The sequence below is a fragment of the Sciurus vulgaris genome, assembly GCF_902686455.1.
Source record: "Sciurus vulgaris genome assembly, chromosome: 2".
In the NCBI taxonomy this organism is placed as follows: Eukaryota; Metazoa; Chordata; class Mammalia; order Rodentia; family Sciuridae; genus Sciurus; species Sciurus vulgaris.
The window spans coordinates 166,402,230-166,427,827 of NC_136462.1; positions in this window are offsets into that span (position 1 = coordinate 166,402,230).

Below are 25,598 nucleotides of genomic sequence, written 5' to 3' on the forward strand. Positions count from 1 at the left end.
AGCACCAAAAGTAGTAGAAGACAGGAAATAGTTAAACTCAGAGCTGAAATCAACGAAATCGAAACAAAAGATACAATACAAAAATTTAGAAAATAAATAGTTGATTCTTTGAAAAAATAAACAAAATTGATAAACCTTTAGCCACACTAACAAAGAGAAAACGAGAGAAAACCCAAATCACTAAAATTCGGAATGAACAAGGAAATATCACAACAGAACGATTGAAATAAAATACATAATTAGAAGCTATTTTGAAAATCTATACTCCAACAAAATAGAAAATTTTGAAGACATCAACAGGTTTCTAGAGACATATGAATTGCCTAAACTGAATGAGGAGGACATACACAATTTAAATAGACCAATTTCAAGTAATGAAATAGAAGAGGTCATCAAAAGCCTACCAACAAAGAAAAGTCCGGGACCAGATGGGTTCTCAGCCGACTTCTAAAAAACCTTTAAAGAAGAGCTCACTTCAATACTTCTCAAAGTATTCCATGAAATAGAAGAGGAGGGAACCCTCCCAAACTCATTCTATGAAGTCAATATCACTCTGATACCTAAACCAGACAGAGACACATCGAGGAAAGAAAATTTCAGACCAATATCCTTAATGAACATTGACACAAAAATTCTCAACAAAATTTTAGCAAATCGCATACAAAAACATATTAAAAAGATAGTGCACCATGATCAAGTGGGTTTCATCCCAGAGATGCAAGTTTGGTTCAACATCAGGAAATCAATAAATGTAATTCACCATATCAATAGATTTAAAGTCAAGAATCACATGATTATTTCAATAGATGCAGAAAAAGCATTTGATAAAATACAGCATCCCTTCATGCTCAAAACTCTAGAAAAAATAGGGATAGTGGGATCATTCCTTAACATTGTAAAGGCCATCTATGCTAAGCCCATGGCTAATATCATTCTAAATGGTGAAAAACTGAAAGCATTCCCCCTAAAAACTGGAACAAGGCAGGAATGCCCTCTTTCACCACTTCTATTCAATATCGTCCTTGAAACTCTAGCCAGAGCAATTAGACAGACCAAAGAAATTAAAAGGATACGAATAGGAAAAGAAGAACTCAAACTATCCCTATTTGCTGATGATATGATTATATACTTAGAGGAACCAGGAAATTCCACCAGAAAACTTTTAGAACTCATAAGTGAATTCAGTAAAGTAGCAGGATATAAGATCAATGCACATAAATCTAATGCATTTTTATACATAAGTGATGAATCTTCAGAAAGAGAAATTAGGAAAACTACCCCATTCACAATAGCCTCGAAAAAAATAAAATACTTGGGAATCAATCTCACAAAAGAGGTGAAAGACCTCTACAATGAGAACTACAGAACACTAAGGAAAGAAATTAAAGAAAACCTTAGAAGATGGAAAGATCTCCCATGTTCTTGGATAGGAAGAATTAATATTGTCAAAATGGCCATACTACCTAAAGTGCTATACAGATTCAATGCAATTCCAATTAAAATATCAATGACGTACCTTACAGAAATAGAGCAAGCAATTATGAAATTCATCTGGAAGAATAAGAAACCCAGAATAGCTAAAGCAATCCTTAGCAGGAAGAGTGAAACAGGGGGTATACCAGATCTTCAACTCTACTACAAAGCAATAGTAACAAAAATGGCATGGTATTGGTACCAAAATAGAAAGGTAGATCAATGGTACAGAATAGAGGACACGGACTCAAACCCAAATAAATACAATTTTCTCATACTAGACAAAGGGGCCAAAAATATGCAATGGAGAAAAGATAGCCTCTTCAACAAATGGTGCTGGGAAAATTGGAAATCCATATGCAATAGAATGAAACTAAACCCATATCTCTCACCATGCACGAAACTAAACTCAAAGTGGATTAAGGACCTCGGAATCAGACCAGAGACCCTGCAAATTATAGAAGAAAAAGTATGTCCAGATCTTGAACATGTCGGCTTAGGACCAGACTTCCTCAACAGGATTCCCATAGTCGAAGAAATAAAAGCAAGAATCAACAACTGGGATAGATTCAAACTAAAAAGCTTTCTCTCAGCAAAGGAAACTATCAGCAATGCGAAGAAAGAGCCTACAGAGTGGGAGAAAATATTTGCCAATCATACTTCAGATAGAGCACTAATCTCCAGAATCTATAAAGAACTCAAAATACTCTACACCAAGAATGAAAATAACCCAATCAACAAATGGGCTAAGGAAATGAATAGACACTTCACAGAAGAAGATCTACAAGCAATCAACAAACATATGGAAAAATGTTCAACATCTCTAGTAATAAGAGAAATGCAAATCAAAACCACCCTAAGATTCCATCTCACCCCAATTAGAATGGCGATTATCAAGGACACAAGCAACAACAGGTGTTGGCGAGGATGTGGGGAAACAGGTACACTCATACATTGCTGGTGGGGCTGCAAATTAGTGCAGCCACTCTGGAAAGCAGTGTGGAGATTCCTTAGAAAACTTGGAATGGAACCACCATTTGACCCAGCTATCCCACTCCTTGGCCTATATCCCAAGGACTTAAAATCAGCATACTACAGGGATACAGCCACATCAATGTTCATAGCTGCTCAATTCACCATAGCCAGACTGTGGAACCAACCTAGATGCCCTTCAATTGATGAATGGATAAAGAAACTGTGGTATATATATACAATGGAATATTACTCAGCCATAAAGAATGATAAAATTATGGCATTTGCAGGCAATTGGATGAAATTGGAGAATATCATGCTAAGTGAGATAAGCCAATCTCAAAAAATTAAAGGTCGAATGATATCGCTAATAAGTGAATGAGGACATATAAAGGGGGGAGGGAAGGGTTAGTGTTAGGGTTAGGGAGGGGGCCTAGAATGGAGGAAGGAAGGCCTGTGTAGAGGGAAAAGAGGGGTGGGAGGGGTGGGGGGAAGGGAAAAAATAACAGAATGAATCAAACAACATTACCCTATGTAAATTTATGATTACACAAATGGTATGCCTTTACGCCATGTACAAACAGAGAAACAACATGTATCCCATTTGTTTACAATTAAAAAAATTAAAAAAAAAGAAAAGAAAAAAAAAATAAAGCTTGGAGCTGAAGGAATAGCTCCTATTGGAGAGTGCTCGCTTAGCAAGCGTAGGGTCAGCTGTTCGAGTCCCTGGCACCTCTGAGGAAGGGAGTATCTGAGTAATGTCCCTGGCACCTCTGAGGAAGGGAATATCTGAGTAATGTCCTCCTCCCCAACATGCACACAGATTTAGTAACAATGGAGCAGTAAAATTAACTACTGAATCGTCCTACACTATCTCATACTCTGTGACTAATACCAATCCCCTTAGAGCTATGTGAGAAGGGAGTATGTGAAGATATTGGCACCCTGACTGCTCCCACAGAAGTCGTCTCTATGGGAAGTTTTCTCTAGAGGAAGTTGGAAGATCAGAGTAGGTACTGAAGGATATTGATTATTCTCATATAGGGATTTTAAATAAATTGCATTCATGTGTTGGCATCTGTCCACAATGAATATGAAATCTTTAAAGTAAAACCTTGGCTGGGAAGATATTTCAGTTTGTAAAGTGCCTTCCTTGCAAGCACAAGACCCTGGGTTCAATCCCTAGCACCACAAAACAAAACTGATTAGAAATACCAAAACTGTGAGTCTTGATGAAATAATGTTTTTGTATGTTTGAAAATGTCTCATCTATAGTTTTGGACCCAGAAAAACTTACCCTTCACAAGACAGAGACACACATCATTTTCCTGTCCTCTGTAAAAAGTCCATATTTTTTTCTCAAACTCTTTATTTTTCAATTCCCATGGATTCAATTTGCCCCAAGAGCTCTGAAATGGTTAGATTTTGTTTTATTATCTTTCCTGCAACACACATTTGCTGCATCTTTCTTGTATTTTGCTGTTATTATAACTCCTTTGGAATGGATCCTAGCATCTCCAATGTTACATAGTGAGACTTGGGAAGCTGGCTAGCCATTTTCTCTACATTAATAGGCAGAAAAGTTCTGTCCTCGGGGTAGCTTTCTGATTGCTGACTATAATAACCAGTGTCACTTACACAATAAAAAGTTTTATGTGAATTTTTTTCTTGTCTCCTCCTGGAAAATTATAGTTGTTGCTCATCCAGCAGATGTGTGAGGCCGCAGGCTGAGTGCATCTGTTTCCCCTTTACATGGTCACTCTGGTCCCTACTCCAGCAGAGAGGTAAATTTCCCAAGTCATTGTAAAACCAATATAGAGAACTGGACAGCTTTCATAAACATATTCATAGCTCAGGTTCCTTTTGTTTAAAGTGACTTCTGTCCATCATTTTTCATTTATGGTTACAGAGGGCATGCTTTTCTAGGTTCACCAGAGGCTGACTTTGAGTCAGAATTTCAGAGCAAGTAGTTTATTTGAGGGACAATCCTGGGAAACATTGGTAGGGTTATAGGAAAGTGAGACAGGATAAAGAAAGTAGCCAACAAAGGGTATGTTACCAATCTCTGTAGGCAAATGGTGCTCAATTCCAATGGAGACTTCTAGAAGTCCAAGGTAGAGCATGCCTCAGAATTATTCCACTCAAAATTCAGGGGACCAGGGCTGAGGTTGTGGTCCAGTGGTAGAGCACTTGTCTAGCATGTGTGAGGCACTGGGTTCAATTCTCAGCACCACATATAAATAAATAAAATAAAGGAAAAAAAATTCAGTGGATCAGTTGTCAGCAATCACCGATGGAGAACTCTTATTGGTAGTGTCAGTGCCAGAAAAATTCCAGCTTGCTGCAGAAATGCACAAAGTGGGCATCTTAGCACAGGAAAATGTCCTGAGGCAATGACACACAGATACCTGACTTTGAACACTGAGCTGCTGTACAGTGACAGGTAAGGGCATGGAAGTGGGAGAGCACTGATATCATCTGCTATACCTGAGCAGAGGAATCTGTGTCACCACAGGATTTTTCCTCAGGCCTGAATTAATAAGCAGTACCTTAGATAAAAGTATCCTCTGGGCTAAGGGGTTTTGAGGACTTTCTTCCCCTTTGATTTCTCCCTCATTCAAGGTGGTTTTCTTTGGCATGTTGACACCTAAATCATGTAACTTAGGGGGACTTGCAAGGACTCAGAATCTTTCTCTCCCAAGGCCACAACACCCAAACTCTCAAAGTTAATGAGGCCTCTGATTAATCAGCATTTTCTCCCCAGTTAAGTTATAAATTCTCTGGGACTACAGAATGAATAAGCCCATTGCAATGCTCTCCTGACATGTTTGATATGTGAGGGATAGTGGATAATAGGTGTGTGAGGTGCAGACTCTATGATTTTGGTATGGTTTGTCCCCCAAAAGTTCATATGCTGCAAACTTGGTCCCAAATGTGATAGCATTTTGTTGTTGTTGCTGTTGTTGTTTGGTATCACAGATTGAACCCAGGTGCACTCCACCACTAAGCCACATCCCCAGCCTTTTTTAATTTTTATTTTGAGATAGTCTCTTGTTAAATTGTTTAGGGCCTTGCTAAGTTGCTAAGGCTGGCCTCAAACTTGTGATCCTTCTGCCTCAGCCTCCCAAATTGGGAATAACAGTGTACATCACTATGCCTGGCCTCAATGTAATAGTATTGAGAGGTAGTCAAATCTTCAAATCTTTAAGAAGTGGGAATTAATGGGAGGTCGTGATGCTTCTGGAAACTCCATGCTTAAAAGGGATTAATGTCCATTTCAGAAATAGGTTAGGGCTCTTGGGACTGGATTAGTTACCGTGAAAGTGGGTCATTATAAAAAAAGTCTACTCCATCTGTTTGGCTTCTTCATGAACTGTTTGCTGCTCTCACAAGCTCTCCTGCTATGTGACACCATCTGCCATCTTGTGATAGTGTGAAGTCCTTGCCAGAGACTGAACAGATAGGGCTGTTCAATCTTGAACTTTCAGCTTCCAAAATTAAATAAACCCCTTTTCTTTACAAAAGCACCTAGTCTCGGGTATTTTGTTATGAAAACGTGAAACAGACTAAAAGATTATGTGGTGTATATTGTGTGTGCATATATGTATAGTGTTGTACGTGTTTTGTGTGTGAATGCATTCACACGAGGACCATGTCCATACATACTGGTGCATGTTTGTGTGGGTTTCACTGAGGGAGCCAAGGACAACCACAGCGTCTCTCCAAGGAACCTGCACTTTGCCCAAGAGTCCCTTGAACTGTCTTTCTTCATAGCTCCCCCACTCCTCCTTCTTTCCATCCTACAGTGGAACTTCTGCTGCTTTCAGGTCATCTTCAACTGTAACTGCAGCTGGCTGGGCTGTGAGGAAGCCTCCAAAGTGTTCCTGTAAGCTCAGGTAACTCATTCATGGTTTGTTGTCAGGGATCTCCAGAGACCAGCAGGATAGGCTTAGGTTCTCAGCCAGGAGGATGCCCAGCCACCATGGATGCTGTCCAGTTGAGGGGAAGGGTATGTGGAACATGGTTCTATAAGCAAGAAGACCCATCTTTCCTAGGAACTTAGAGAAAGTGAAGGAAGAGTTCCTGAATACTCAGATAAAACCTGCAAATGACTTATTTCTTCTTCCTATTTTCTTACTTCTAGTAGGCAGGGCTTCTTGTCCCTATAACAGTATGCCTTGATCTTCCAAACTTAGAAACCACTGTTTCCATGACCTCATGGGGCTCAACCCTTGTTTCCCACAGAGATCACCTCCAGGCTTTTAAAAACACCAATGCTTTGATCCACCCAGAAGGTTTTTAAGTCTGGTTTGGGAGCATCCTGGTCAACTTTTAAATCTCCCTCAGCAGTTCTACTGTGCTGCCATGGCTGAGAACCATGGCACAAATTCAGCAAAGGGGATCCCACAAAGTATCTTGGCTATTGTTCAACATTCAATTGTCATTTTAAAGTTAACATCTCCACGGACTCATGAATTACCCCCAAATGTCCAAATCTGCTCTTCATAGAGTCTTCCATTTACTTAGGAGAAAAAAAAAAAATCTGAAAGACATCTAACTCATATCTCACATTTTATTTGTCAGAAAAATTTGGAAGTTCTTCATTCACAATGCATCTGGAAAGTGATCCTTTCTCATCTCTACCCCTTTACTACCTGGTTAAAATTTACATTGATTGCTCACCTGTATTATGGCACTGGCCTTCTAATTCACCTTCCTATGGTTGTTTTCACTTCAGTTACATCTCATGAGGCAGGGAAATGAACCTCATAAATCTTAGCAAATCATGCCTGTTATGGTTTAGATGTGAGGTGTCCCCCAAAAGCTCATGTATGAGACAATGCAAGAAAGTTTAGAGGTGAAATAATTGGGTTATGAGAGCCTTAACTCGATCAGTGAATTAATCCCCTGATAGGGATTAACTGAGTGGTAACTGAAGATAGGTTAGGTGTAGCTGGAGGAGGTGGGTCCCCGGGTCATGCCATTAGGGTATGAGTTGAGTTTAGCTCTCTCCCTCTGCTTTCTAGTGTGATGTCTTGAGCCAATTCTCTGCCACACTCTTCAGCCTGATGTTCTTCCTCACCTCAAGCCCCAAGAAATGGAGCCAGCTGTCCATGGACTAAGACCTTTGAAACTGTGAGCACCCAAATAATGTTTTCCTCCTCTAAAATTGTTCTTATCAGGTCTTTTGGTCACAGAAGTGGAAAAAGCTGACTAAAGCAATGCCTTTCTGTTCTAAACTCTCTCTTCAATGGTTTTTCATCCTATTATGAGTAAAAGCCTAAATCTTATAAGTTCCTGTGTGATCTACCTTTGGCTACCTCAGGTAGAAGGGATTCCTTTATGGAGGCATTTCCTTAGTTAATAAAAGCATGTAAATTGCAGGGCTAAGCAAAACTAAATAGGTGTCGCAGGACTTCTCAAAAACTAACATATGCTAAGAATCATTGTTATGTTTCCAAGGAGATGTATGCAGCACCTTCTAAACTCAGGAAAAAAAAAATGAAAAGATAACACCATCTCCACTTTCCATTGACAATGATGTTAACCAGTTTTGTCTGTCTGTAGGAAAGGCAGTTGAACAGGCCTGACAAATCCCATCAATTTGGCAGAAGTGAGAAAGACATTGAAGAAAGTGTCCAAATTCTTCACTTTTTTGTCCCTCTCAAGGATATGAGCTGAAAGGTTGGGTTTCTGTTTTCTGTGGAGAGAAATTAAGAAAAAAGAAATGAAAGAGAAAAGAATGAAATAAGATTCAGTATAACTTTAAGTGCTGGTTAGGATGGGGTGGTGGCTAAATAAGACAAAACAGTGAATGTGCTTTAATTAGTGTACAATTCTTATATGAAAACATATATAACTCTTAAGGTTAGTAGGCATAATTTGCTAATTGCATGGACTAAAGATATAGTATTTGAATATGCTAAGAGCTCTTAAAGATGAAGGTAGCACTTAAGTTAATTGGTATCAATCAAGAGTGTCAACCATGCTGAGCTGACTGATAATCTTGTTTGATGGATGAAAATCCGCTGGTTTATGAACTTTATTGCTATCATGCATAGGAATCACTGTTTTCCAGAACAAGTTTAGAGAGAATATTTGCCATTCCTGTAAATATATGCAGGACTTACCACTTTGACAGTAGTGACTCTTTAAAACCTAGAAATGGCATTAAAACCCTGACAACCAAATTCCGGGCAAGCAGTGTGTTTCAATATGACATCAATGTGCTATGGATGTGGCAACCAACCCACAAGATTCTAGTCCCTCAGCGCATATCTCTCGGGCTCTTCTGTTATTTCCAGACCTTGCCTTGAGGCTAGCGAAGCTCAGCGTCTGAGATGTAACTTGGCCTAGCTGTCTGCATCAGATATCCATTCCCCCAGCTGTCCAAATGATGCTGCTGTTCTCTCCTTCAAAACTTAGTTTCTCTTTCTGTTCTCCAGCTGCCCAAACACAGATGACATATTTCTACAAGCAAAATCTATTTTTCTTATAAAGACATAAAGAGATCAATAGCTTAAGCCAAACTCTGCAAGGCCAGAGGTGTTGCCATGAGAATGACATTACATTCTCTTGATGAAATACAATGATATTTGCCAAAGATAATAAAGACAGAACTCATACTTCCCCATTTAACATTTTATAGCCAAAGAGGAAAGTGCAATACTGTGAGGAAAGAACACACTTCTTTGTTTCTATGAAGCCAATAGATTTCAGTTAAATACCTATTAAGAAAATTCGGGTTGCTTTACATTTAATTGTCAGTCAACAGAAACAATTGTATTCATTATTCACTGAGGTTACACTGCCATTCAGGAATAATTCTCAGAAATCATTGACTTATACCTACCACTATTTTTGCACAGTTAATTTCACAGTTAGATATATGTATTGGGCTTAAAAAATGAAATGTCTCCACCTTTATTGCTTACCAATATGATATTTACTTAGTAGATTTCCACCAGTTCAGCATGCTATGTGGTGTGTGATATAGAAATCCTTTTTGGGGAAATATATGAAGTGAGGTCAAAGGGTATATGTGGCAGATAGGCAATATGCATTTGAAAGAATTCAAGAAAATATATTCAGGAACAACTGGAATACTAGGGGGAAATTTCTGCTTAGTGGATAAAAACCAGGTCAGAGAAAAAAGTGATATATTCTTTATATCATAAAAGCTTGCTGAGTAAACTCTATATCCTGGGGAAATAGCAATTAACAACAGCAAACATATATTTTTCTGCCCTCATACAGTACACCTTCAGTCAACACATAAAGAAAAAGTCAAAAGTGGAATATGCATTATGAGATGGTAAATGCTATAGAGGAAAAATTTAGATAAAGAGGAAGAGGGATAGGGAGTGGAGAAAAGAAATGAAAATGACATAAATAGGGAGCTAGAGTAAAAGTGGCATTTGAGCAAAGACCTGAAGCAGGTAAAGGAGTAGCCCTCATAAATAATACCTGGAGAAAGAGATTTGGGTGTAGGAAACAACTCCTGAGAAGGGAGGATGCAGGTCATGTTCAAGGAGAAACAAGAAAGTTGGTGTGACTGGACTGAATGCAGGGTTTAATGGCAGGGGGAAAATGCAGGGAAATAATGGGAGGACCCAGGCTGCTGAGTAGAACTAGTACAGCTGTACAGTGTGTGCACTGTCCAAATAAAACTACTGAGGGAGCCATTTCCAGGGAGGGTGTTGTAGTGTCTGTTATTCTATCAACTCTCTTGCCAAAGTCTGAGCTTTGGAGAAGGCTGCTAAAAGAAATAAGAGCATATTCATTCTCACAAAGGCACTAACCACCCTGTCAGTGTCATAGATTTGACCAAAGTCACCCTCTGGTCTTCTAGGCCATTGTAGTGGTCTCAGTTCTAACTCTGGAGGAGATGAGGACCTACTTTACAGTTTCAATCAGAGGAATGACACAGTCTGACTTGTTCAATAATAGCACATCTATTCTCCTGAGAATAGTCTGGGGAACCAGTCACCAAGGTAAGAAACTAATCTAGCTAAGAGATGCCGAAGAGTTGGACTAGCATGGTGGTAACAACTTTGGTGAAAGTGGTAGGATTTGGGGTGTGCTTTGGAAATAGAGCCACCAAAATTTGCTAATGGCACAGATTTGAAGTAGGAGCTAAACAAAATGGTCAAGGATGACAGCAAGTATTTGGACTGAGCATCTGGAAGGATAATGTTTCTATTGATGAATACATGGAGGCGCCTGGAGGCTCTTTGTATTGTATGATGTGGACAGACTCAGGAAGGAGCAATTCTGGGGAAGGGGGACTTTAATAAGTTAGATTGAGATAATGATTGGCTACCCAGGTGGAGAGTCAAGTAGGCAGTTGAATGCATGAGTCTAGAGATCAGGGTGAATGTTGAGATTGCAGATATAAATTTGAGAATCACTGCAGTACAGATATCTTTAAAGCAATAACTGAATAGGCCACACAGAAAGTGCAGATAGATGGAAAAGATGCATCAGTTCTTAATTCCTAGAACTCTCCAGTATGGAGAGATTAGAGACCTATAAGGATTATTGCAAGAAGCTGAGGAGGAGCTGCCAATTAGATAGGAGGAAAATCTGCCATGCTTGAAGTCCTAGAAGACAAATGAAGAAAGACTTTCAAGGAGGAATGAGTTACCAGCTGTGCAAATCATCAGCTAGAACTTGCCAAGGATCAACCACAGGGTTTAGTAATGGGGATCACTGGTGACATTGACAAAAGTTGTTTGACCTTGGTGGAATAGTAAGGAAAAAAACCACATCAGAATGGGTTTAAGAGGGAATAAGCAATAAGCAATGAAGAAGGTAGAGTATTGGCCACTTTTGAAAGGAATTTGATTGTATGGGGGAGAAGACAAATGAGGAAGTAGCTGGAGAGGGAAGGAGATCAAGAGTTTTGTTTTTCAGAATGAAGAAAATAACAGTATTCTCATTTATGGATAAAGAAGATCCAGTAGAGAGGAAAACCTTCAATAAAGTAGGAAATGGAAAGAAGGAGTACTATAATGATACTTTTGAAAAGTATGGAGAGATGGGATAAGGTACACGAGCACTAACTTCAGTACTAGCTGGAAACCTGGTTGAGTGTCCACTGTAACAAAGGAGAAGATGGGGTGAATGGACAAAGATGCAAGTAAGTGGAAATTCGTGCACTTCTCTTGTGAATGCTTCTATTTTCTTATTGAGATAAGGCCATATATCTTCAGCTGAAAGTTAAAATTAGAAAGGATTACAGGCTTGGGGGTGGAAACCCACTTTACACAAGTAAAGCACACAGAGAAACATGCTATGAATGCTGCTAATCCCTGCTAATGACCTTGATATCTGCCTAAGGTAATTATTGCCAGATTTCTCCACTGCACATTTATTATTTCTTTTCCCTTTTCACACAATACTCTTTGGAAGGAAATAATTGTGTGTGGCCATAGGTAAGGAGCAAGGAGTTATGCTTGAGTGTAGAGAAGTGGCCTAAATTATTTGGAAGTCTTCTGCATGGAGATTTGTCTATTTTTACCCATTTGTTTATTTATTCGATCAATGTATTTGTATTAGGATATCTTATTTATTTTACACTTTGGGTTATAATATGATACTATCTTTCTTCTTTTGGTATTCAAATTGCTCCCACTTTTGGAGCACTTTTGGTTGTCCCTTGGGACACCCCCATCAACATGTGGTTAGTTCATTTTTTAGCCCTTGCTTTTTGGTACAATATTCTCTGGTTCATGTTTTATATTTATTGTCCCAGGGCTAGAATCCATGATTTCTTTCAGGATTCCTGTTTGTTTTCTTTTTTAATTGGAGGATGGTATTAGAAACCAAGATCTGGGTGCTAGCTTTGCTATTGGCTCATGGAAAGTGTTGTTTATAGACCCTCTCAGAGAGCACAAACCCATATGTGTGTTAATTAACTGATACACATATGTATATCTGATATATACATGTTATAATATATGCTATATAGCACATAGGTTATAATGTATACATATTTTATATAATATATATTACAATATATAATTTTACCTATAGATGTTCTATATGGAACCATCTGTGTATTGGTTAAGCAAAACAAGAAATCATTCTGATGTCACATGGATCATTCTAGCTCCCTTCAATTCTTATCTATAAACTCATACCATGAAGACATACCCCAGCTAATTTCCGAGAGGATGAAAAGCAAACAAACAACAACAGCAACAACAGAAACCCACGAGGCCCACTGCAAAGTCTCCACAGCAAAACCATCCTGTGTCAACCACCAGCTGACTCCCAGACTCAAGAGAGTCAAGAGCAGAGGAAACAAACCAGCTGAACTCAGTTGTGCAAGGCAGCATCTTGCATGGCTCCCAGGGCAAAAGTTCTTGCAAAACCAAGTCTTCATGAATGTGCCCAAGACCTAGTTATCTTTTCCTAAATAAAATACAGCAAATGAAATGGATTATCACTTACAAGAGTAGGTTGCAAAACTGTGACTTCTGTTTTGTTTATTCTGTTTATCTCTCTCCTGTGACCCTTGCTCTGGGGCAAGCAAGCTGCTGTGTTGTGAGTAGCCATATGGAGAGTCACACTGAGGATCTGATGTTTCCGGTCCAATGCAAACAAGGGTCTGAAGCCAGCCAATACCCACAGAATTGAGCTAGGATGTGGCTGCATCCCCAGTTGGGTCTTGAGATGACTGCGGGCTCAGTTAATTCCTTGACTCCATCAAGAGCCAGAGGACCAGCGAAGCTAAACCAGATTTCTGACTCAGAAACTGTGAGATGGTCAATGTGTATTGTTTTTACCTGCCAACTTTTGGGATAATTTTTATGTGGCAACAGATAACACTTACATTACTTTAAATTACTAACCTACAGACCTGAGAACCAAATTAATGCTCATTACTTTAATCCTCTTCTTTGGTGTGGGGAGACCATTAGACAGGATTGGGTAGCAATAGACAACTGATTCAATATAAAATCAACACCTAGCTGATGAGCAGGGAGATAGGATGCTCTGAGCAGAGCAAGAGGCAAACGGCAGACACCTTCCTCACATCCAGGTTCAGGGATATGGGAAAAACATTAGATGTTTCAATCTGTTTTTTATAAATGCCTTTTGAAAATAAATTTCCCTAGTTTTAACTTCCACCTTGCTTATAGAAACAGTCTTTATAAATTACAAAGCTGTGTAAACCAAACATGGAGACTATTAATTATGACAGATCAGAAAAGGATAAAATTTCCTTCTCACAACAGAGATGCCATATTTACTTTTTTCAATATAGCAAGACAGAGTACCAAAAGCATGTTGTGCAACCTTGTCATATTACTGCGCTGCATTTTTAACAATTCACTTGTAAAATGTCATTTAGAGAGGTAACTACTGGTATAGATTGGCACATGGAAATAATCTTTACATTTAAGAAAAGTCTAAAATGAATCATTGATAGGTAGACACAAATAGATTATAATGTGATTGAATAGACATCTTCTCCATTCACAGTACATATATATGAAAGTATGAAGTTTATTCTACATGCAGTGGGTGCTGTTTGTTCTCTGCCCAAATCTCCTTTATTCAACCAGTGTAGACAACCCATCTCCCATGGTTGCCAACACTGCTAAATTGCTTGAGGCTGCTACTTTCTAGAGACTGCCCTCTTCCATAAGGGAGCTGTCTCACTAAGGATGTTCTACATCACCACACTTGAAATGGCCTGCAAGGATAGAAAGTGTCTGGCCCCTTGCCTCACTGTGGGATGAGCCCTGTGGTTTAATCCATGCTCCAGAGCTTAAGCATAATCAGGCTTAAGTTAACCTCCATGGAAGACCACATCCTTGCTCAACTCCTTCCCTTGCCCCCTCCTGCTTCTCTTTCTCTTGAGATTTCTCCTTCTGTAAATCACAGGCTTTAGAAACCCATCTGAGACTCATAATTCCCCTCCACTTCCAGGGAACCTGATCCAAAGCCTCAAACAATTTTCAGATCTTTTTACAAACTTAAGTTTTAATTGTACTTCCCAAATACTGGGCTTTTCACTTGAATGTGTATATGTGTACACATTAGCTCCAGACAGGATAAAAATACCAGGACACCATGTGCCTGAGTCATATTCGCTGACTATACCTTTGTTCTGCACCAACTCTCTGTCCTGAAAGGCATGCTCAGCTTGGTCTTGTCATGGACTGAAAGAGCTCAGTCAGCAGGAAAAAATTTCCCAATTCATCTTGCAACATGGCTGTGTTAGCCTTAGAAGTTCTCCTGGAGCTCTGTGAAAGAGAAATGCCTGGGGTCTGAGCTTGGTGCTCAGGATATGAAGGGATAATTCACATATTATTTACTGTGACATTTACCTCTGCATCCTTCTGAGACAGTGTGTTCTTAAGATCAAAATCATCAGCCTGAAAGGCAGCAGCAGGGAGATATTTCTTAAAGGCACAATGTTCCCTTTATGTCCGCTTCTTCTCTGTGCTGTACCTTTGATAATTAACTGGGTGAGAGGAGGAGATAATGGGAACTCAGGGCTGATTGGAACCTCTAGTGAAATTGGAGTCACCTCCTGTGTAAAGCAACATGAATTCTAAGCAATGTCAGCAGTGAAGGACTTTCTGAAAGGTTTAAAATCTTTTGATTGTTTCCACCACAAGAGTCTTATGAGAGTATAAGGAAGTTAGTTCTTACACAGAAAGTGTGAGAGAAGGAAGTAAACATTTATTTTTAATGTCATATTGTGAAGGTGGGTAGTCAAATGCATATGATACACCTGGTGATATGATTAGCTAGTGAATTATGTTGTTAACTTAATAATCCACAGCCATCTCAGATAGTAAACCTGTGGATATGGGGACAATATTCTTATCAAATAAATAAAAAATGGGCTGAGTTTGAGAAAGTTTAGAATAAGTTTGAGGTTGAGATAATCAATGAAGGGACATTATACCTAGTCTTTCTAAGTAATTTCTAACTACTTTAAAAAGTAATGGTACCCATGACAGGTACCAGTAGAATCTCTAGTTTACAAATGAAGATTAAAATTTCCAAGAAGTGACAAGACTTTCTGATGCCCTTAGTTATTCTTAAACTTATTAAGTGATGTTAGAATTTAGCAAATATATGAAGTAGCAAACCATGGTGTGCTGGGTGCATGTGAGGAAGGATTTCTATGGGCGGTGTGGATAAGGGGAGGAACACTTTACTGCATTGTGTGGCCAAATGGAGACAAAAATCTTTTTCAAAGCAGTTAGAAACTGAAAACGTAATGTGTAACTTTTGTCCCCATTTTTTTTGTATCATATGGTACAAATTAATGGACTCACTGAGCTTTGACTTAACCATCTCTTAAGTAGAATGAAAAATTCCTTAGCTTTTAAAGTTATGGCAAGAATTGAAGACAATATATGAACAGAGTCTAATACATAGTCAGTATCCAATAATAAGTGATAATTAATCAATTTGCTTCATTATTTACTGAACCTACTCCATAAACAATATATCCCTAGACCAAGTAGATAAAAGCCAAATGGGGTGGAAGACTTGATGCTTAAGGAAGTCAAAACCCAAACTCTTTGAGGAGTCGTATCTTACAAAGGTGAGAAGAGAACGTGTTAAAGGAATTAACAGGTGACAGTCCAAATCTCACAAGAATTAATTTTAAAAAATGCCATTCACAAGGTTATTATATTCTTTATTCCTAAATGCACTCTGTGCTCCACCCATTATGAAGAATGCAATCCTGCCTTGCAATCGCATTGCCCCCTGGTCTCAATTCCCTGGTCCCTTACTATGCCTCAGTTTGTCTAGATATTTCTTGCCCATAGTTCAGATCTCAGATTAGATTTATTCCCCTTCTTTGATCCATTAGATACCTTCCCTATCTTTTGCTATGTAGCTTAGATACTTCCTGTCAGAGCACTTATCCTTCTGGTTTGTAATTGCTCATTTGCTCATGTCACTGGAATATAATTGGGTATCCATGAGGCCTAGAATCTGAACAGTGCCACTTATTAAAAAATTACTTGAGAGAAACACATTTTTACAGATTCGTGAATAGTACCAGGGTACTATTCTAAAGGGGTGAATTCTTTAAAAAAAAAAAAAAAAGTATTTATTTTCTTAAGATATATCTCTCACTTATCTTTCTCATACTTGAAAGATGCTTAAAACATAGAAACAATAAAAGCCAAACCAAGTTAGTCTCTTTGCTGCTCTTTCTCTGTCTTCCCTAAAACTCCTTCCCACACTAGCCCACATGGCTTCTTTTCATCCTTCCCTTATGTGATCATCAATTTAGCCTCTCTGCATTACTGGGATTCTGGGCTGTTTTGTTTGTTTGTTTGTTTGTTTGTTTTTTGCTTCACTAAGAGACGCAGAGATGATGAACAAGCAAGAATCTGTCTTCAAATAGGGAGTTGAGGTGGAGGGGAGGGAAAGAAAAGATGTGAATATATATACATTTATGCTTTTGATTCATCCCTTATCTGTCTATGTCCTCAATTATGCCCTGAGCATACTGAAGCCAAGGATTACGTCTTGGTTAAATACTATATACTCAGCATTTAGTATAGTGACTAGCACAGAACGGGCATTGAAATAGATAAACAAATGAATAAATAATCCTAAAATGAGAAAAAATAGACTTCATACAATTGTTGCCAATTGGTCTGATTTTAAAACCCAGGAAGAGTAGATTCTCTGCTATCTTAAGAGCTGAGAGCTGTCCTGACCTCCATCTCACAATGAAGAAAAAGTTAAAGAATACAGCATGTTTAGAATGAGCACAGAGCTGTTCAAGGACCAAAATTATTATCAAGAAAGTAAGATATATAGGGGGGAAGAAAAGTGTTTTTCCTACTCTCTCATGTCACTCAACACAGAATACTTCACCTTTGGTTTTCAAAATATGTCAGAACTTCTCACCTTTAACAACCAGCTGTCCAGTGGACACTGACTGGGTGTGCTTTAATTCAGTTTATTTCTGGCACTGTTTCCCTGGAGTTACAGTGAGATCCTGTAGGTGAAGGGCTGGGTCCCACAACCCCCATACCCAACTTCAGACACAAATCACAAGCAATAGAATGTCAACTGTACTGCTGACCATCCGGCTGTATATGGGGGTTTCCATGATACCCTCTTGGCATTCAATTTATTTGTTAGAATAATGCAAAGAACTCAGAGAAGCAATTACAGTTTATTATAAAGGCTACTACAAAGGCTACGAATCAACATCCAGTTAGAGATACAAAAGGCAAAGGTAGGTGAAAAGTGACAGAGACTCCATGTATTCATCAATCTGGACATTCTTGAACCATGTCCTTTATAATTTTTAATGGAAGCTTTATGACCTAGCATTGATTGATTATATCATTGGCCATTCATGATTAATTCAAACTTTAGTTCCTCTTTTCTCCCTAGAAGTTAGATGGTAGGCCTGAAAATTCCAACTCTTTAATAATTTGTTGGTTCCCCTGGCAACCAGTCCCCATCTAGAGGTTAACCAGGACGTCACCAAGAATTTCCTCGTTAGGACAAAAGATGCTCCTATCACTCAGAAAAGTATAAAGGTCTTAGAGTTTAGGATCAAAGGCCAAACATTAGAACAACAGATTCTTCCATTACCCATTTACAAGCATTATAGGGACTCTTTCTCAAGAACTGGGGGAAGGACCAAATATATGTTTCTTATTATATCACAATATCATGGATATGTTTTATGTTTCAGTCAAATCACTCTGGATATCCTTGGCTCTATTTTATTTGGTGGTGAGGTACATATAGGGAAAAATAAGGTTTTATGTTTAAAAGTTTATTTGTAATCATAATATTTCCATCTGTTTTATATAGTTTGGGATTCCTCTCACATTTTACTCCCTATTTAGAGGTTTTTCATATATTCCTGTTTACTTGTTGCCCAAAGTCATTTTTACTTGACCTAGGTTGGTAAGAAGATAGATTTTTTGTAAGGCTGAGTAAAGTCCATGGAAACATAAACCATTGCCCCCAAATAAGGGTGAAATATATCCAGAATTGACTTTAAAATTAAATTTTAATTGTTCCATTTATTTTATATATGTTAGTTTTTATATAAATGATGATGATGTTGATGATATTGTAGCTATTATATGAACGGGCAGTATGTACAATGCTTTCTGATACGCATGGACCCTACAAGATAACAATGAGAATGGCAAAGGGAAACTCTCTCATTCCTGGGAGCTGCTACCAATCAGCACTGTCACTTTGTGGATATAGCACATCCCAGTTTGGAGAGAAGTGGTAGAAACTTCCCCAAGGGGGCAGCTGATAAAAATCCAGATCAGTGAAAGACCTGGATCAGCCTGTGCATTCACACTAAAAATGGCAGTTTTTCACTCTTCTCCTTGTTGAGAAGAGAGAGTAACTGTTTCCAAATAGGAGTTGAAGGCCGAAAGACTTGATGATGGTGAGAGAGAGAGAGAGTGGGCGATATAGAGAGAAATATAAGATCAAAGACTGTTTATTCAGAACTTGCTCTAGCAAGAGGGTCATCTTTCATCACTTGATTTTGGCAGAGACTCAAAGGCAGGAGGGGAAGATTCAGGAGTATCCTCTTGGGGGGTTGGCCTCATAGGAAAGTTGTAATCAGGTTAACTAGAAGAGGGTATCTTTTTGTGAATGGTTGGAAGAATGTATTTAGCTTGCTGTAGGTGAGTTGAAAACAAGGAAGCTGGCAGTCATCTGACCATGACTTGACCTTTCTGGACCAATTACTTTGGAGATTGTGGTTTGGCTTTCATGGCTGGTTGCTATAGAGCTTAGAGTTCAGGGTGCCATTGTTATACATAGTCTTTCCATTGTATATTCATTTGGGTCTTCAAGTCATCTGTGAAATCAGAATAGAAGATTGTCTCTCATATTCCCTGATGAATTTCACAAACACAGATAAAAGGATTGTGGTTATAACATCACTGACCTGGAATATACACAGTGGTCTTGAATTTTCCAACCATTGATTTGTTAATACATCAATCATGAGATTTGGAAAGGTACCCAACTAGGAATGGTGTGTCCCGGAAATTTCTGAACTCTTGCATTGATTTAACCTATACCTGTCTGCAAGTCATATTTTCAGATTTTATTTTTCATCTTTAAGTCAAGAGCTCTCTAAATTATACTTCCAAAGATCACACTCCCTGATTCTAATCCTGGCATGAATGCTTATCAAATGTGACTATAGAATATACAAAGAGGTAGAAGACTCTGTGCCTGTCCTCTAGGGGGTATTTTTATAGCTCCTTCTGGATGAAGGTGAAAATATCTTTTTCAACTATGTGGTTGAGAACTGTAGTGAATAACAAATAATTATTATTCTAGGATGAGATTGGGAATGGTACCATATGCCATAGAAATATTCCACTATGTAAAGAACTTTCCCACTTAACATCAATACAGACAATCAGCAAAATATGGCAAATGTTTATTCAGTAGTATTCTAGGTGTTCCATGAGAACATGAGGTATCAATTATTAACTCCTTTAGCTTTAAAGTCATTTTAACTGTGTCTGAAGGTAAAGGAGATAGAAAAGCAAAGTCTTAGAAGAATATAGAGGTAGAAGACAAAACTGTTTTATCTTGACTATCCTAATACATGCTATTGCCGAACTTTGGATAGTGATCACTTAGATAAAAGGGGTTCAAGTAGGAAGGGACAACTGAATTTGAAACAAAGGTAGATCAGGATGTACACTATGGAGGCAGAGATCATTATCTTATTCAGATCTGAATATGAGTGCTTAGTTTAATGTTTTTTTTTAAGATATAAGCACTTTATTCCATATACATTACTCAGTTCAATGTAAAAAACTGAAATAAAAACAGATTAGAATTAATGAAGTATGTGTAATATCTATAAAATAAGCAAGAGCAAGGTTATAAAACATTTCTACTAGACACAGAAGACAACCTGCAAAAATTTACAAATTATCAATAAAATGACCTTGACTCTTCCTTCTATCTGGAATGTGAAGCACACAGAGATTAATCTGAAGATATTAGTATTCTAGACACTCATCAAAGAACTAGATCTTCAACTCATCTCTGAAAAAAATCCTATTTTCATTAAAAAAAGATCACAAAGATGTCCATTTTCCCTGTTAATACATTTAATAAGGTTGAATATTTAGTTTATTTGCTAAAAAATATACAATATACAAATATCATAATAAAAGACAACAGCTACAATGTGTGTGTGTGTGTGTGTGTGTGTGTATAGACAGAATCTGGTGTGGTAGGGGAGGGGCAGGGAGTGGGAGGAGGAACACTATCAAGGGATTTATGAAAAGTATGAGGCTGGCACGTGAATAAATGTATTAATGCAACAGAACAGCATTCCCTGGAAAAGTTCTACCAGCCCTAATACATATTTGGGAATTTAGTTTACAATAAAGATGGTATGGTGAATCCATAAGGAGAAATAATGAAAATTTTAATAAATAGAACTGAGATAAATGAGGAGTCATCTAGAGAGAGAAAAAAGTTGAATCCAAACTATGTCTTCTACCAAACACTTTATCAAAGATTTAAATATTTCAAACAATGAAACTAAAAAGAAAAAACCATATGAAAATTCTTTTGTAACCCTAGAATCAAGCAGGCCTACCTAAATATGACATAAAATCCAAAGGCTATACAATAAATTAAATGACATTATTAAAATATTGTATGACTGTGTAAAATAAAGAACACTTTCTAAGGGAATATCAACTTTGTCACTTTTCTACTGGGTATCTATCTAAAGCCTGCAGGGGTGACTTCAGATTGTATAGCAATGTAAGAAAGCAATCTGGTCACTAACAAAGATAAGTCTTGAAATTATTGGCTCAAATATAAAAAGTCCTGATTAAAACAAATGATATGGTAAGGACATTCTAATGCTCCCATGTCCTTGATTTCTAAACCCATAGCTAATATGTATGTTCAAAAACTCAGATATAAACAAACAAAACATTCCTCTGTAATAATTCCAATTATTAGTAGAATTATTTAATATACTTAATGTATCATCTTTCTCTTTTACACTTTATAATTCCATTTGCAATTTTTTAGTCATAGGTGTTATTTTATATCTTAAAGCACATTAAATTTCTTGAAACAAGTACACATTTAAGTCAATAAACCCATATCTATAATTCCCCTTCAATCTATGTTCTAAACTAACATAGTTAAAATGAAAAACATTGATACAAAAATCTTAAAATGTCAATTAACGTTAAATACAAAAATCAATCTTTCTTTTTAAGTATTTTTAGAAAAGATTCATCTTCAAGCTAATCTAAAAATAGTGAAAACACCACCAATGCTCAACAACAGGGAACTAACTACAGTAGATCAAGTAATAAAACATTATGTAACCTTTAGACATAATAGTCATAAAGGCTAGGCTAATGTATGAAAAATACTTACATATTAAGTAAAATTTTCTATGTAGTATAAATTCTAGCATATAGGTATATAAAGTATACATAAAATATGCATGTATACAAAGTATACATGGACAAGTATGAAGAAAGGTTGGCAAACAATTAGAATTTGGCTCTGGATGATGTGTTTTTTTCTTCTTGCAAATTTCTTGCAATGGACATGATTATCTTCATAATTAGAAAAGAAAATCTCTGAAAATGTTAAGTGAACACAATTCCACCAAAGGCAGAAAAGCAACATATATCTTAGAGGAATTCTGATATGTTAAGAGTATGTAGCCTCAATTAATCTAAGAATTTCTTATTGCATAAAAAATAAGAATATTGAGCTCAACCCTCCAGAATCACTAATGGAAACTGTATACCAAACACATACAACTTATTTATGAAGCCATCTGGTCAGCTCTGTCATTTCTGCTTGCAGATGTAAAGGTAGATCTAATGGTACAGTGAATGATGGCATGAGGCCAAAACAGAAGAGAGCCCTCATTGGATGAAGAACAAACATACATGGTTGAAGTTCTCCAAGTTCAACTGCAGTCATTCCTACAGCCCAAATATCAAAAAGTTGGTTGTAGCCACATCCTTCTCTATTGCCTTGCCACATCTTCTGGAGCCATCCCAGGCACTATGGTGCATGCCACTCAGGAGGCCTGTGACAGGGGGATTGCAAGTTTGAGTCCACCTGGGTAACTTAGCAAGATCCTGCTTTGAGATTATATAGCCAAGCTGAGACATGCTGACATTACAATCTTGATCTTTGGACTCCAGAGTTTATGCCATCTCTTGTTATCTTGCATCTGGATACCGTAGGACCTTAGAATGGCCATGCTCATTTGATGGGTAGTATTTTTCAATGTAGAGGAACATTAGTATTTTGATGGTCTCATTATCTCTCTCTCATCTTAAGAGTATGCATCAGCTCCCAGGCTCATTCCTAACCCAAATAGTCAGACATCCTGCTTCCCCGCCTTCCTCCCTCTAGGATTTAAAATTTTCCTTGAACACCACCCCTGATCTTCTAGTAAATCCACATTACAGAGCAGGCCGAGTACCGAGGAGATGGCAAGAAAGTAGGAAACCGGCTCCATGGAAACCACAGAAGGGAGGGAACATGCGAGCGAGGGTGGTTGGAGGGAAAGGAACCCTCCTCCTGCCAAGGGAGTGAAGGCACTCCATGTTTGTTATTTTTAGGTACTTTATAAATGTTTATTAAATGGGCTTTAATTCATCAAACCATAGGGTGAAGGGATCCCAATCCAATAATATTAACTCCATCTCTATTACGTTGAACCACATGGAACTACTATTCTTAAATATAATATAAACATCATATTTATTTGTGTAAATTCAATAGCATTATGTTTCTTTTGGAGTTTTGAAGGAAAATTTTGATAATTTTACAACAATTTAACAATAGTAGACTTTGTGCAAGCAAAATATGGCCATGTTTACAGGGAATTGCTTATAGAATGTTATGCTTTTCATATATTTGAGCAAAGCAAAATACATGTTGTGATGGGCTGATAGATCTGGCTCCATGAGAATGTTATAGGCCAGACTCTAAGGGAAATCACTAAACAGACTCCCCTTTGCTCTGAGACTCCATGTTATGTAGGAAATAAGCTTCTCCCATGGGAATACCCTGCCTCTGTACCCATCATCAGTTACTTGGTGTGACATGTTTAATAATATACAATGGCAACTCCTATGTAGTAAAGAATTGCTCTCTTTTGATTCCTACTGCTCCTAAACAATGTACCATGTAAACAGTAATTGTGTGGATGTTAGGAACCATTCTTTAGTTTGTACCTAGGTAAGGGTCGTTTTAACCCACTTCCCCCTCTGTTGATGATCTCATGATGTTAGTTTGTAATTTTGAATCATAGCAAAAGACACTTATGATTGATGTGATTTTTGGCATAAGAACCCCTACAACCCTGTGGTTGGGGCTGTTCTGCCAATAGCCATTTTTGGGGGGCATTGTGTGAGACAGTCAGCTGGCCAGCTTAATAAGACTCTCAAATTTGGACTTCTTGGTGGGGATCGGTCTGTTCTTAATTTGTGCCCCATAACACATGTCACACTAAATATACTTTGGTTTCAAATAGGTTTTTGTTTTTGTTTTTTTCTTTTTGAGTAACCAAAGTGCAGATATTCTGCTGATGGTAAGCAAGCAAGACCTAACCACGATATGTGTTTTAAATTTCTCATGTTTATCTGATGATTCTGAATAAAGGCTTACCATGCTTTAATGAGAAAAGGAATTTCTTATGTTTTTTCTATGGTATTCCTTTAGGCAAGAGAAATCACTTTAACCATTATAATTAGATGTGTGCATTTTCTTCTTGGTATGTAGTAATATTAGATGCTAATTATCACTAGGTGTTGTCTCCTTTTCTCAATGACAAGTAAACCCTCATGTCATATGTGGAAACATTGGGGTAGACAGACCTGAGGTTGGTAGACTATGATGCATGGAAATAGGAGGGTGATTAGCTTAATATTGAAGATGCCCTGAGATCAAAGCCTGATCTCCAACATTGCTCATTGGAAAGCCCTGAAGATACAAGTCAAAATCCAGCAACATTGTTACTGTCACCTCTACTAGAAGTTCTACTCATCCTGAAGAGGAAAATGTCCTGATCATTAGATCATCCTATCCTGGAGTCATGGGCAGAAGAGTAGGGATGTGGCAGGATAAAAACCATATGGACAGCTAGGTATGGTGGTGCATGCCTGTAGTCCCAGTGACTCAGGAGGCTGAGGCAGGAGAATTGCAAATTGGAGGCCAGCCTGGGCAACTTAGTGAGACCCTGTTTCAAATTACAAAATAAAAAGACCTGGCTTTATGGTAGAGTTTCTGTGGGTTCAATCCCCAGTATTTCAGGAAACAAAGATATGGGATATTTATTTTCCACTGTAGTTTGTACAGAATCACATTTCTTCTGCTAAGAGCTTATGACCCAAATGATAACTGTAAGCAGGAAGAGAGTCAGTGGAGGAAGTGGGTCACTGGAGGGGGTATGCCTTCGGGGTTTCTATCTGTTCCTGGTGAGCATATCTCTATCTTCTTCCTGATTGCCATGTCCTGATTTGCTTTTCTCTGCCACGCCATTCTGCCATGATGTTCTGCCTCAACTTGTGCCTAGAGCTATGGAGTCTGCTCTCTATGAACTGAGGCCTCTGGAACAGTGAGCCAAATAAATTTTTCCTCTTCTACTTCAATCTTTTGGTTATAATGGTGAAAAAATTGACAAAACAGTTTCTACATCTTTAAGAACAATTTAAAAAAATTTTTGTGAGGGAGTACCAGGAATTGAACTCAGGGGTACTCGACCACTGAGCCACATTCCCAACCCTATTTTGTATTTTATTTAAAGACAGGGTCTCATTGAGTTGCTTAGTGCTTTGCTTTGGCTGAGGCTGGCTTTGAACTTGAGATCCTCCTGCCTCAACCTCCCAAACTCCTGGGATTATAGGCACGCACCACTGTGCCCAGCTTTAAGAACACTTTTGAGAGAAAAGCCTTATATTATTAAAGGAATGAGTATTACTTTGCATATTTAGCATTAGCATCCTGGCACAAATTTTGTACTCACACTTTCGCAGTGAATCCACAGGGATTTTAGGTATTAGTGGGAAAATGGTAATGATATCTAGGGTTAAGTTGGATTTATTAATAGCTCCCACTTGAGGCCTAACTGG